The 14,161-nt window shown below is 41.1% G+C and overlaps 1 non-coding gene across 1 annotated transcript; it reads left to right on the forward strand.

The window, feature by feature from the left end:
• The first annotated feature begins 13,799 nt into the window (after positions 1 to 13,799).
• On the forward strand, positions 13,800 to 13,906 carry LOC114108916 (U6 spliceosomal RNA). Its single transcript, XR_003585642.1, has one exon. It is a non-coding gene; the product is annotated as a U6 spliceosomal RNA (small nuclear RNA).
• Positions 13,907 to 14,161: the final 255 nt, after the last annotated feature.

Below are 14,161 nucleotides of genomic sequence, written 5' to 3' on the forward strand. Positions count from 1 at the left end.
TCCATCCTCCATCTGCCTAAATTCCATTTCTCTTCCAAAATCCCTCCAGAAACTGTGATCCTTCCCAGGGGGCTTGTGGTCTGCATCTCTCTTAGAACACTCACTACCAGCTCAGCACGACAAAATGCCCAGGCACCGTCATCACACCAGCTCTCTTTTCCCTTAATCCTGGATCATTTGATGGGGTGAAAAGTATTACTTTGATATTTGTCGATTACTCATGAGACTGAAATTATTCATTTGCTAATTATTTTACTGTATTTCTTCTGTCTTACTCACAGCTTCCTCTACAGCGTTTGCACATGGTGCTCAGCACATACCAAAAACAGCAAAGAAATTTTGAACTGAATTTAGTAAAAAAGATAGTAATTCAAAGCAAGTCAAAAAAAATTCAAAAGTGACTCCAACGTAAGTAATGTACTAAAATATACACCCACACGGAAGTCGCTTAGTCGTGTCCAACTCTTTGCAGCCCCATGGATTGTAGCCCACCAGGCTCCCCGGTCCATGGGATTTTCCAGCATGAATACTAAAATATAAGAGTATCACTAATACTACAAGCCTTCCTGTTGAAGCCCTCTCTTAACTGGGTAAGTGGAACACATGTCTTACTGCTTGCATGATTCTGGGTATAGGAGGCATCCACCCCTTTCAGCTTAAATAGCTTCTGATAGTTTGAGGAACAAGCAGAACCTGATGCAGACAAAAGGAATACCGATGCCAAGAGAGTGTGTGCCAGCAGCCAGTGTTCCCTACAAAATCTCTAATGTGAGACAGATACCCGTCCCAATAAACCCTGAATTCTGCAAATGTATGACCTTATTCCCCAAGTTTAATGTGTGTGTCTTTGGAAAGGTTCCTATTAACCTGTGACTTCTGGGGTTTATAGCTAATAAGCAGAATCATAATTGAAATGGTTACATAAATACAGAAAGTCACTTTTCCTCCAGAAAATGTAAGCTATTTTTTTCCCAGCAGTTCACAGGGCATTTAATGGTCCCTGGGTTTTCTATTATTTCTTCGAAAGATTCTAGAGACACCAAGATTCATTTGCAAACAGCATAATTTTTTTCTTAGGGAAAAAATTAGCTTCCAGTAACTTATTCACAGGTTCAAATTGGGAATCAGATGTTCAGGATAAAAAATATCTGTAGCTAAAAGAATAGCTATAGAACTGGAATTACTGAGATCGTAGCCAGTGACCATCACCGCAATAATTGCCTCTCTTTTCATTTATGAGTAATTTATCACTCTGTCTGGATTTTGACATGTAGCATCAACAAATCCAGATTTTAAAAGAGCACTTGGCTCCCGGAGTGCTGACCAGACAGAATCTCTTCTTTCAAGGATGGTCAGAATAGCACTCCTTAGGAGATTACTCTAGAAAACTACTTACTCAGGATTTAACCTGTGCTGAACACCCCACTCCAGTACTCTTGCCTGGAAAATCCCATGGATGGAGGAGCCTGGTGGGCTGCAGTCCATGGGGTCGCCAAGAGTCGGACACAACTGAGTGACTATACTTTCACTTTTCACTTTCATGCATTGGAGAAGGAGATGGCAACCCACTCCAGGGTTCTTGCCTGGAGAATCCCAGGGACGGGCGAGCCTGGTGGGCTGCTGTCTATGGGGTCGCACAGAGTCAGACACGACTGAAGTGACTTAGCAGCAGCAGAACCCTCTAGAACCAGGATGAGGTTCTATGATTATCACAGGATGTAAAAACAACTAGATTTTAAAAAACGGAAAGGGTAAGTTTGTCATATTTCCACTACTTTATCCCTTTATGGGGCTCTACTATAAGAAGATAAAAGCATTATTTAGTTGAAAAGCAAAACCAAGCAAAATAACAATGTCCAGACAAATAGCATTGTCCAGAAATAGCACACTTCCTCTGAATATTCTACCAGCTTCTAAACTGCATTGTCATAATTTAAATGGAATGTTACCAATACGTTGTTGTACGGTGTTCGAGGGATGTTTCTGCTTTTCGTTCATTTGGAGTTTTTGTTTTTAGTGTCATGCAAAATAAGTAAGACTTTGTACTAAATCTGGAACTATCATGAGTAAATACTTTTTACAAAGATGAAAAAAAACCAGCCTAAACCAGACTTTAGTTTATATTAAAAAGTTCCCTTGGGAACTGGGTTTTACATTTGAGCCCTGATTTAGCTAAAAGATTTATAAGGGCACGTGGAGAAATACAGGTCCCTATTGGGTGATGAACCAGGGCTGAGACATAATTATGATTCTCTCTGCTCCATTCCACTGGAAACTGCTCCCAGGAGCCCAGAGGCAAGCTGGTCATCGGAGAAGGACATAAATGCTCTACACAATACGGCCATCTGGTCACCTCCCCAGCCTCCAGTGCCAACCGGAAGGATGCTAGGTGATGCACAGACCTTTCAGGTATTCAATTAATCTGAATATTGGCTTCTCTTGGAAAACTCATGTCGGTGAAATATTTTGTAGGTCCTGAAGCCACATTGGTTGGGTCTGTGTGTGCACTATCACTCCAGGCTGCCGCTCAGCTCAGGCTGTCACCAGAGCAGCGACAGCACTCTTGAGTCTAAGCAAAAAATGATGTCGCCAAGTAACACGTAACAGCCTAGGAATGAAGAATTGAAACTTTCCTTGTTAAAAAAATGAAATTGCTTAATAACTTGCTGAAATTTCTTAAGAGTGAGGTAATTCACTGGAAGGGGGAATCTTGGCAGCCTATCCCCCCTTTGAAAATGTCCCCACATCATCACCTAAAAGGACAGAGTGGGAGAACCTATGTATCTGTCCACGAGGGGGCGCCACGAGTTTCTTACCGCCTTCATGGGTTAACCCTATTGTTGCCATCATTTAACTATCACAGCAAAGTTCTGGGCCCCACAGAAAACTCCTCACAGGAGACTGGTAATCCACAGCCAGTTTCAGGAATACAGGAGTTGAATGTCAATACTCAGTTATGTAACCAAAACAAAATTCAACAAGGAGATTACAGGCAGAGAGTCTCTATTCTTTCTCTCAATGACACCCTCCCCACCATCAACCACATGCCTCACCTATGCCAACAGCTGAATAAATGCAACAGGGTTCCAAACTTCACAAAAGCACCCTTCCCGTATGAAAACTATCACCTTATCAGTTCTAAGAAAAATATACACATTTTGCACCCATATTTTATATAGTAGATGAAGGTATAAAAAGTCAGAAATGCACAAGTCTAGAAAAAAGCAAGGTATTGTGCAGAGTATTTTCTGAAAGTTGGATAGGTAGGTTCCATATGGAGAAGCAGTTTCAAATAATCTTTCTAACCCTATTCAGTTGTATGTTATAAAACACTGGTCATCATTAATTACTCCCTAAAGTAACACTGCTCACCTACTTTTCTAATATTTCTATTGAGCATTTCCCATTCCTTTGACAAAAGTACTTCACTGTTACAACTTTGCCAGCTTGTGACTCCTTTTATTTTTCATAATTATTTTATTGTCATACCCAGGGTGAGGTTTGTCTCATTTTTTTAATCTCATAAGGTGTTTATGGAAATTACTGTCATGTTTGGATACCCCAACATTAAACTTTCTCAACATGAGAGTGAATTTCACAAGTGACCCTTAGGAAGCATCACTGAGAACAAAGCTATTGGAGGTGACGGAATTCCAGCTGAGCTATTTCAAATCCTGAAAGATGATGCTGTGCAAGTGCTGCACTCAATATGACAACAAATTTGGAAAACTCAGCAGTGGCCACAGGACTGGAAAGGGTCAGTTTTCGTTCCAATCCCAAAGAAAGGCAATGCCAAAGAATGCTCAAACTACCGCACAATTGAGCACAAACTACCTCATCTCACATGCTAGCAAAGTAATGCTCAAAATTCTCCAAGCCAGGGTTCAACCGTACATGAACCAAGAACTTCCATGTGTTGCAGCTGGATTTAGAAAAGGCAGAGGAACCAGAGATCAAATTGCCAACATCCATTGTATCATAGGAAAAGCAAGAGAATTCCAGAGAAACATCAACTTCATTGACTGCACTAAAGCCTTTGACTGTCTAGATCATGACAAACTGTGGAAAATTCTTCAAGAGATGGGAATACCAGACCACCTTAACTGCCTCCTAAGAAATCTGTATGCAGGTTAAGAAGCAACAGTTAGAACCAGACATGGAACAATGGACTGGTTCCAAATTGGGAAAGGAATGTGTCAAGGCTGTATATAGTCACCCTGCTTACTTAACTTCTATGCAGAGTCCACCATGCGAAATGCCAGGCTGGATAAAGCACAAGCTGGAATCAAGACTGCTAGGAGAAATGTCAATAACCTCATATATGCAGATGATACCACCATTATGGCAGAAAGTAAAGGGGAAATAAAGAGCCTCTTGATGAAGGTGAAAATTTTGGCTTAAAACCCAACATTCAAAAACGAAGATCATGGCATCCAGTCCCACCACTTCATGGCAAATAGATGGGGAAACAATGGAAACAGTGACAGACTTTATTTTGGTGTGCTCCAACATCACTGCAGATGGTGACAGCAGCCATGAAATTAAAAGATGCTTACTCTTTGGAAGAAAAGCTATGACCAAACTAGACAGCATCTTAAAAAGCAGAGACATTACTTTGCCAATAAAGGTCTGTCTAGTCGAAGCTATGGTTTTTCCAGTAATCATGTATGGATGAGAGAGTGGGACTATAAAGAAAGCTGAATGGACAAGAATTGATGCTTTTGAACTGCAGTGTTGGAGAAGATTCTTGAGAGGTCCTTGGACTGTAAGGAGATCAAACCAGTCAATCCTAAAGGAAATCAGTACTGAATATTCTTTGGAAGGACTGATGCTGAAGCTGAAGTTCCCATACTTAGGCCACCTGATGCAAAGAACTGACTCATTGGAAAAGACCCTGATGCTGGGAAAGATTGAAGGCAGGAGGAGAAGGGGATGACAGAGGATGAGATGGTTGGATGGCATCACCGACTTGATGGACATGAGTTAAATAGGCTCTGGGAGTTGATGATGGACAGCGTAGGCTGATGTGCTGCAGTCCATGGGGTCGCAAAGAGTCAGACACAACTGAGCAACTAACTGAATTTGCATAATGATCTGTCCATCAACAAATGGTCCCTACCTGTGGCTCTAGCTTAGGAGCCGAACAGTGGATTCCCAGATGTCCTTTGTGGTTCCAGGGATTAGGCAGTGTGATCTATGAACCACAAGCCACACAGGATATAATACTGAAACTGTCCTATCAGTTCAGTTCAGTTCAGTCGCTCAGTCGTGTCCGACTTTTTGCGACCCCATGAATCGCAGCACACCAGGCCTCCCTGTCCATCACCAGCTCCCGGAGTTCACTCAAACTCACATCCATCGAGTCAGTGATGCCATCCAGCCATCTCATCCTATGTCGTCCCCTTTTCCTCCTGCCCCCAATCCCTCCCAGCATCAGAGTCTTTTCCAATGAGTCAACTCTTCGCATGAGGTGGCCAGAGTACTGGCGTTTCAGCTTCAGCATCATTCCTTCCAAAGAAATCCCAGGGCTGATCTCCTTTAGAATGGACTGGTTGGATCTCCTTGCAGTCCAAGGGACTCTCAAGAGTTCTCCAACACCACAGTTCAAAAGCATTAATTCTTCGATGCTCAGCTTTCTTCATAGTCCAAGTCTCGCATCCATACATGACCACTGGAAAAACCATAGCCTTGACTAAACAGATCTTTGTTGGCAAAGTAATGTCTCTGCTTTTGAATATGCTATCTAGGTTGGTCATAACTTTTCTTCCAAGGAGTAAGCGTCTTTTAATTTCATGGCTGCAGTCACCAGCTGCAGTGATTTTGGAGCCCAGAAAGATAAAGTCTGACACTGTTTCCACTGTTTCCCCATCTATTTCCCATGAAGTGTTGGGACCAGATGCCATGATCTTAGTTTTCTAAATGTTGAACTTTAAGCCAACTTTTTCACTCTCCTCTTTCACTTTCATCAAAAGGCTTTTTAGTTCCTCTTCACTTTCTGCCATAAGAGTGGTGTCATCTGCATATCTGAGGTGATTGATATTTCTCCTGGCAATCTTGATTCCAGCTTGTGCTTCTTCCAGCCCAGCGTTTCTCATGATGTACTCTGCATAAATAATAAGTGACATTTTCCCATGACTGTCAGTCTTTCTGTTGATCATTAACATAATTTCTTATAGCTTGAAGCAACAATACAGTTTGTGACTGTACTTGTGCCTTTTTCTCCATTCTACAGGTTTAATTCCTTATCCTCAGATGTGTGATATTCAAAGGCCAAGGATAGTAATCACCCCTATATTTCACCAAATAAAGACAACCTTTATCCTCCACATTCATCTAAGTAGGTCCAAATGAAAAAATTGGTACTGAACAGGAAAATAACACAATTGTTGAAATGTTTATTTTTTGGAGGTAGATATACTTTTAACAACTGACCTTCCAAATTAATAGCAACATGAAATATAGGAAGGAACATCAAGCCAGAAGCACAGACAAAATATAAGTGCCCAGCACATAAAGACATTTGTGACATTAAGAAGTAATATGAAGCCAGATGCCGTCTCCAGCCACTGAGCAGTCAGTGATGGGTGAAATTGAGCAGTGTGTCATTGGTCCAACCAGGACAAATCTGCTGCTAAATAAAAACATACTACACCCAAGAGTTTGTAAATATCTTTAAATGAGAAAATCAAAGAAATAATAATGAACAAGGATATGTCATTGAATATAAGTAATCTAGGATATAATAACTGGCCTGAAGGTTGTAAATAAGTATCATTTGTCTACACAGACTAGGAAGAGCAGCTCACTAAAGCATGTAGAGGGAATCTCTTGGCTTTAGCAAATATCTGCAATTGTATGCCACTAGCCATTGAGAAATAAGAAATCACAGTATAATCAGCACCTATTTCCAATAAGAATGTCTTCAACTGTAATAAAAACTCATTGTATTACTGAGATAAGTATGCATTAATGAGATATATATTATTATATGTTATATATATATCATTACATATATTGCATTAATGAGATGAGTATGAAATCTCAAAAGACACCATGCACCTAAGACCCACCTGAAGGCATCAGGTCGGCAGTCACATGGAAAATCATCTCACTTCCAAAGCAGCACAAGTACTGATGTGTGCAGGTGCCCCCATGAGGCTGTTCTCTCACATTTCTCCCATCTTTTTAATCTAATCCTGCTTTGTCTTCCAAGAGAAGAGCCCAGAGAATAAAGAGATGCATCTCAGTTAACTTCCTTGGGGTTCATTTGAGAACTGAGTGCTTATTATGTACCAGGTACCTGCTAGAATCCGGCAGCCCAAGAGGAAGAAGGATTCTTGACATTCAGGAGCTCCCAGTGAAATATGGTCATTCAAGAGGTGGTAAAATTAGGCCATTAGGGTGGGGCCCTAACCCAATATGACTAACTGTTACAAGAAGAGGAAGAGAGAGCAGGGGTGGGCACGCCCACAGGGATAACCATGTAAACAGGCAGCAAGAGAGTGGCATCGGCAAGCGAAGAAGAGAGGCGTCTGTAAACGAAGCCTGCTAACGCCTTGGTCTTGGGCTTCCAGCCTCCAAAACTGTGAGAAAGTAAGTTTGTGTGGGTTAAGTGTCCCCAGTCTGTGGTATTTTGTTATGGCAGTCCTGGCGGACCAGTACAGTATCCTTCCCTGGACCAGGGTCGCTTGACGCACACAAGGGACCCTGAAGGGAGACAGATGACCTTGAACATCTCATGAGGGAACAAGAGCTCATCTCTCTGTGTGTTCAAGGAGAAACTGGGTGAGTCCCCATCAGGGACATCACCCTGGGTGGGAAAATGGACCAGGTTTGGGAAACATGACATCACGTCTCTATAAGCTTCGTCTTATTCATGGAAGACAATTATCGCTTCCATCATCATATATATTTGGGGTCTCCTATCTAGAAATTTAAAACAAAATAAAAACACATTTCAATCCTGTGTGGCCTCTCCTTCGTTTGACTCCTTAATTTCTCAAACACACAGTGTCTACTGCTGCCACATCTTTCTCCCACTTTTTGGAGATGAGTGTTTAAAATGGAGCTTGAGGGACTGGTGGGACCTTACCAAGTGAGGGGAAACGGATGCCGTTGTCTTCCCAGAGGAGAGGAAGGAGGAGGATGAGCCTGGGTCTTTACCGTCAGGGTCACACAGAGGTGAGATGGTCCTTGAACGGCTGCAGTTACACATATTCTAGAATCTTCCACAAGGCTCAAGAGTCAGCAGATCTGTGTCTACTCTTGCCAGTTGTGAAGAGTCAACCTGCCTGTGACCTGTGTTAAGTTATTAGCCAGGCTATCTAATTCTGTTGTGAGAAAAGAATTCCAAGAACAGTGGCTATTACTGAGGCAATATTTTCATCTTGGTCAGTAAATTCTATTTCCTATACCAACAGATTGTTTCACAAAGTTGCTGCTGAGAGAATCCTTTAAATAATAAGGTTGTTCTTGCTCTTCTGTACTTTGCCTTTGGGGAAAATGCTGATAACAGTGCATTCCCCAAAATGTGAAACGGCACCTTGATTAAATAGCTAATACATCTCCTTAATGTCACTGAACTGTGCACTTTAAAAAGGATTAAATGGTAAAGTTTAGATTAGAGTCACATAATAAATTCTGTCTAAGCCTGTTAGTCCGCTAAGAGGGCAGGTGGCTGGTGAGTGGAACGGTGTTGGTTCACATGGGGGTATGGGGACAGGAATGGAGGGTTGAGAACTGGATCATCTGTGCACATAGCAACTTGAGGTTTCTGTGCTAAGAATAATACTCAGTATGAACTTCGCAAAACACCAGTTGCCTTGCCCTGGTGGATTTTACAGGGTTACCATCTTATGCCGTCTGAATCATTTTTCCCTGAGCACTGTCTGTCTGTTGTTTTGGAAGCAGGCGAAGGCCCAGGGTGAAGGGCTGGTGTGCGGCTCACCCTGCCAGACCCAAGCTCACTCTTTGTACCCGGATCATCTCTCAACAAAGGGGTGCAATTGCAAAAGGGAATGGCTATGCTCCAGGACACCCTTCTCTTCTGTACTCGCCTGAAGTCCAGGATTTTATGTCTTGCTATCACTGCAGAGCAGTAACAAATTACACTGATTATACACTTGCTGTATACAAAGCATATCGCTTAGTCTTGGGGCCACGGCAGTACCCAAAAAATACACTTCTGCCATCCCCACGCCTAGATTCTGGACGGGCTGACAGAGCATGTTTCTAATTCTTAATGGTTACCCTGAGGAGATTACCAGTAAAGATTAATTACAAGGGTTTTTCTTGAAGTGCCAAAACCGTTTCCCTCAGTTAATATTTCAACTGCTTGTCATCTAGCTTGGAATACAATTTTGACTTCAAATTCCAACAACAGTGACAACATTTTTAAAACAATTAGTTCTCTTTCCAGCTTAGTGAGTCTGATTTCCTTTTGAACCTGTGTAAAGTGTAAGTTGGATTTGCCTGCCCTTTCCCAGGGTGCAGCGTGAAGGTCACCCCTGGCCTGGCCCTTCACAGCTGAGTGACGTTCCAACTCTCCTAATGATCCAGGGCTTTCTTTGTGACCTGGGCAAGTCTCTTAACACTTCATTACGTCCACATGGTAAGTTCCCAGAGGAAGCCTCTGTGGCTAGAGCTGGCTGATATCATGCACTAATGACTGCCAAGCAGAACAAAATAATAAATAGGACTTACGTAAAGTACTTAACTGCATAGCTAAGTGCTTTATTCCTTTCACCAGGAGCGTTAGTATCCCATTCAACTGGTGCACGTTGATACAAATAAGCATTAGCATCCCATGAAACTGAGGCACGAAGCTTTCAGGTAACCTGCCCAGGACCTCTCAGCCAGAAAACAGTGAGGTTGGATTTGAACGCAGTCTCCGTTTTGACCATTAGCCTGCCCCAGGAATCACCCTGGGAGAAGTTGCTCTCTCCCAGTACCAAACGGATAGCTCAAATTAAGCCACAGGATTTGCTTTCTTGGGTTGCAACCCTGTTGCTAGAATCTCTAAGAAAACATCTGCAATCCTCATTCCCTCTCTGTGACAGGAAAGACACTGACTCCCCTCCCCTGGGGAGTCTCAAAGCCTATTCTTCTTTTTGGCATTCCTCAGTCCCTGGAAAACAAGAGCATCAAAATAGCTCGGAGGGTTCCTTTCTCTGTCTTCCCTCAATCTGCCATCTTTATCTAATTTCCTGGCAATTTACATTTCATTGAACATGTTTTAGCCGGATCACCTCAAAATGTAACCAAAAGAATCTACTTCATGAAGACCAGTAAGGCACACTATACAAAATACATCATATGTATTCCTGGCTATAGCCCTGACACATTTTGATTTGCTCAAGGATTTTGTTTTATTAAAAGAAATCAATTCACAAAGCCATTTTATTTCTTTAAAAGAGTTTTGATTTTTTGAGGTTACATTCTCTCAGAGAAAGCATTCTCTAAGCTACATAATGGAAGCATATTATTAAGGCAGATTTCTTAATACATATATGTGGAATCTAGAAAAATGGCATAGATGATCTTATTTGCAATGCAGAAGTATAGACACAGATGTAGAGAACAAATGTATGGATACCAAGGAGGAAAGGGAGGATGGGAGGAACTGGGAGGTTGGGATTGACATGTCTATATGTATATACATATATATACTATGGATACTGTGTATAAGATAGATAACTAATGAGAACCTACTGTATAGCACAGGGAACTCCACTCAATACTCTGTGATGATCTAAATGGAAAGGAAATCTTTTTAAAACAGGGGTTATATGTATACTTATAGCTGATTCACTCTGGTGTACAGCAGAAACTACCACAGCATTATATAGCAACTATTCTCCCCCAAAACAATAAATAAAATGTTAACACGGGGGGGAAAGCGATTTTCCATAAATAGGTCCATTAGGTAATGCTCTTATTTCATTGAAAGGAAGTGAACGTGCAGTTGGCTCAGTCGTGTCCGACTTTTTGCGACCCCATGGACTACAGCCTACCAGGCTTCGCCATCCATGGGATTTTTCAGGCAAGAGTACTGGAGTAGGTTGTCATTTCCTTCTCCAGGGGATCTTCCCAACCCAGGGATCAAACCTGGGTCTCCTGCATTGTAGCCAGATACTTTACTGTCTAAGCCACCAGGGAAATCATAGGAGTTCATTAAAATTGCCAGTTAGAAATGTCGTAAATGTAGCACCCATCAACTCAGGCCTCTCAATCCCAGGGAGCAGGTTTATATTTCCCTAGCCCTCCTAATGGTGGCCTATTTTTATTTCTTCATGTAAGTTAACAATGACAGTTACAAATGCAAAGTACTCAGATCATAACCTAACTTGCAGTCATGTAGATTCTGCTCTAAATCATACCAAAGCATAACACAGAAAACAGTTCATGTAACATTTTCCAATTGTCAATTTTGTCACTAACGCCAACTTTTGTTGTTCAGTTGCCCAGTAGTGCCCAACTCTTTGCAACCCCATGGACTGCAGCACCCCAACTCTACAGATACCAATCTATAACCCTTCCAATACTCATTCATTGACATCTGCGGATCAACAATCGGGGCTTAAGAACAGTACAAAGCATGGAATTAGACATGGAATGTGTACATACATGTGATCAGTGTTGCTACCATTCCCTGACACACAATTTTCCACTTCCAGCCACAGGACAGAAGTGCACGTTCAACCCCTCTAAACTTAGGGATGATCTTTGTACTCATTTTGGCCAATGTAATGTGAATCAAACCGACATGGATCACTTCCTAATGGAAGTATTTAACTCTCAGGAATGGATTCACCAGCCCTTTGCCTGTTAAGTGATTATAAGAGCACATCTTGATATGGAAATAACATAAACTAAAGCAGCTGGGAATACAGCTTCCCCAAAAGGCCCCAGACCCACAACAAACTACATTAGTGAAAGACAAATTCTGTTGTTTGGCGACAATTTTTACAGCAGCAAAATGTAGCTTATTCTGACTAATAAAGCATTGTATGTGATTCATGAATTGCATCATACTGAAGCCAGGGCCATGTGTGCAATTCCTGAGTGAACTGGTCAATTTGCTTTGTCAGTGGCCAAACATCATTTTAACCCCACCTTCTTGAAAATAAGTACTAATGTGTGTTTACAAGGAAAACTGAGAAGGATAATTTGCATAAATAAGTGTACATTTCCTTGACTTCTATAAAAGCGAGTGATGACACATATCTTACTGATTAATACTCAATAGGACCATTCTTGACCATAAAGGACAGTTCATAATATCTCATAAATCAAAAACCTATTTTAGCTAAATTGATCCTAGAACACAGATAGACACAACATATCAGTGTCCAGCTATTTCATGCCAGCATCGAGAGCCTTATTAGAGGTCTTGTGGGCACACACTGTGTGAACAGAGCACCGCTCATGTGTGTGTCAGACTTATTCTGACACCATTTCCTTCCAAAATCACACCCACCAAAGAGGAGAAAAGGGAGCCCTCCTACACTGTTGGTGGGAATGTAAGTTAGCCACTGTGGAAAACAATACGGAGGTTCCTCAGAGCTAAAAATAGAATTACCATATGATCCACTAATCCCACTCCTGGGCATTTATCCAGACAAATTCTAGTTCAAAAAGATACATGCACCTTTATGTTCATAGCAGCTCTATTCACAATAGCCAAGAAATGGAAACAGCCTAAACGTCCATCAACAGATGAATGGATAAAGATATGATATATGTAGATAGATATAATGGAATCATACTCAGCCATAAAAGAGTGAAATAATGTCATTTGCAGCAACATGGATGCAACTAGATATTATCATACTAAGTGAATTAGATCAGAAAGAGAAAGACAAATACTTTATAATACCACTTATATGTAGAATCTAAAATATAACACAAATGAACCTACCTATGAAATTGAAACAGAATCACAAACATAAAGAACAGACCAATGGTTGCCAAGGGACAGGGGTTGGAGAAGGGATGGAGTGGGAGGCTGGGGTTAGCAGATGTAAGCTTTTATAGGTAAAATGGATAAACAACAAGATCCTGCTATATAACACAGAGAACTATATTCAATATCTTATGATAAAGCATAATGGAAAGAATATTTTTTAAAGAATGTATATACATATACACATTATACATAGATGTATAACTGGATATGTATATATAAATGTATAACTGAATCACTTTGCTGTACAACTGTAATTAATACAACATTGTAAATGAACTATACTTCAATTGAAAAGAGAGTGAACATGTTCCTCTCCCAGAAGCATGAATTCATGGAATGACAGCTCTCAACCAGGACTCACCCTCCCCTCATCTTCCCTGTGTATCACCCTCATGGTAGGCAGAACTGAGTCTTCTAAGGATGTTCTCCAAGAAAAGTTCTGGTTCCCAAAGTCCATTTCTCTGCACAGAGATATTTGGAATATGTGAATGTGGAAAATAACTCAGAAAAAAGAGCTAAGCCTTCTAAAATTCTAACCATGCAATTCTTGAGGTTAAGAGAAAAGATCAATTGCTTTTGTTTTTTCATAGCAAATCTAAAATTCCTCTTTTCAACCAAGTTGATAAGGGAAATATCATTGGGAAATATGAGAAAAACAGTTTCTGAATTGTAGCCAACCTGTCCAAACGCCAGAAGACATTATGATCAAACTTCTAAGTTGAAAGAAATCTAGACAGCGAGGAGCTTACCCAGACCCACATTCATCATGACAAGCACAGTTCAGCCACTACAAAAGCAGTGCCACGTATGAGCTGGTAAGAAACCAGAGAGGGTGCTCGCTTCGGCAGCACATATACTAAAATTGGAACGATACAGAAAAGATTAGCATGGCCCCTGTGCAAGGATGACATGCAAATTCGTGAAGCGTTCCACATTTTTAAATCACAGCAGGATCCTCTATGATCCACCTCCCAGAATTCTGGAAATAAAAGCAAAAATAAACAAATGGGATCTAATTAAAATTAAAAGCTTCTGCACAACAAAGGAAAATATAAGCAAGGTGAAAAGACAGCCTTCTGAATGGGAGAAAATAATAGCAAATGAAGCAACTGACAAACAACTAATCTCAAAAATATACAAGCAACTCCTGCAGCTCAAGTCCAGAAAAATAAACGACCCAATCAAAAAATGGGC

The sequence above is a fragment of the Ovis aries genome, chromosome 17 (genome assembly GCF_016772045.2).
Source record: "Ovis aries strain OAR_USU_Benz2616 breed Rambouillet chromosome 17, ARS-UI_Ramb_v3.0, whole genome shotgun sequence".
Classification (NCBI taxonomy): domain Eukaryota; kingdom Metazoa; phylum Chordata; class Mammalia; order Artiodactyla; family Bovidae; genus Ovis; species Ovis aries.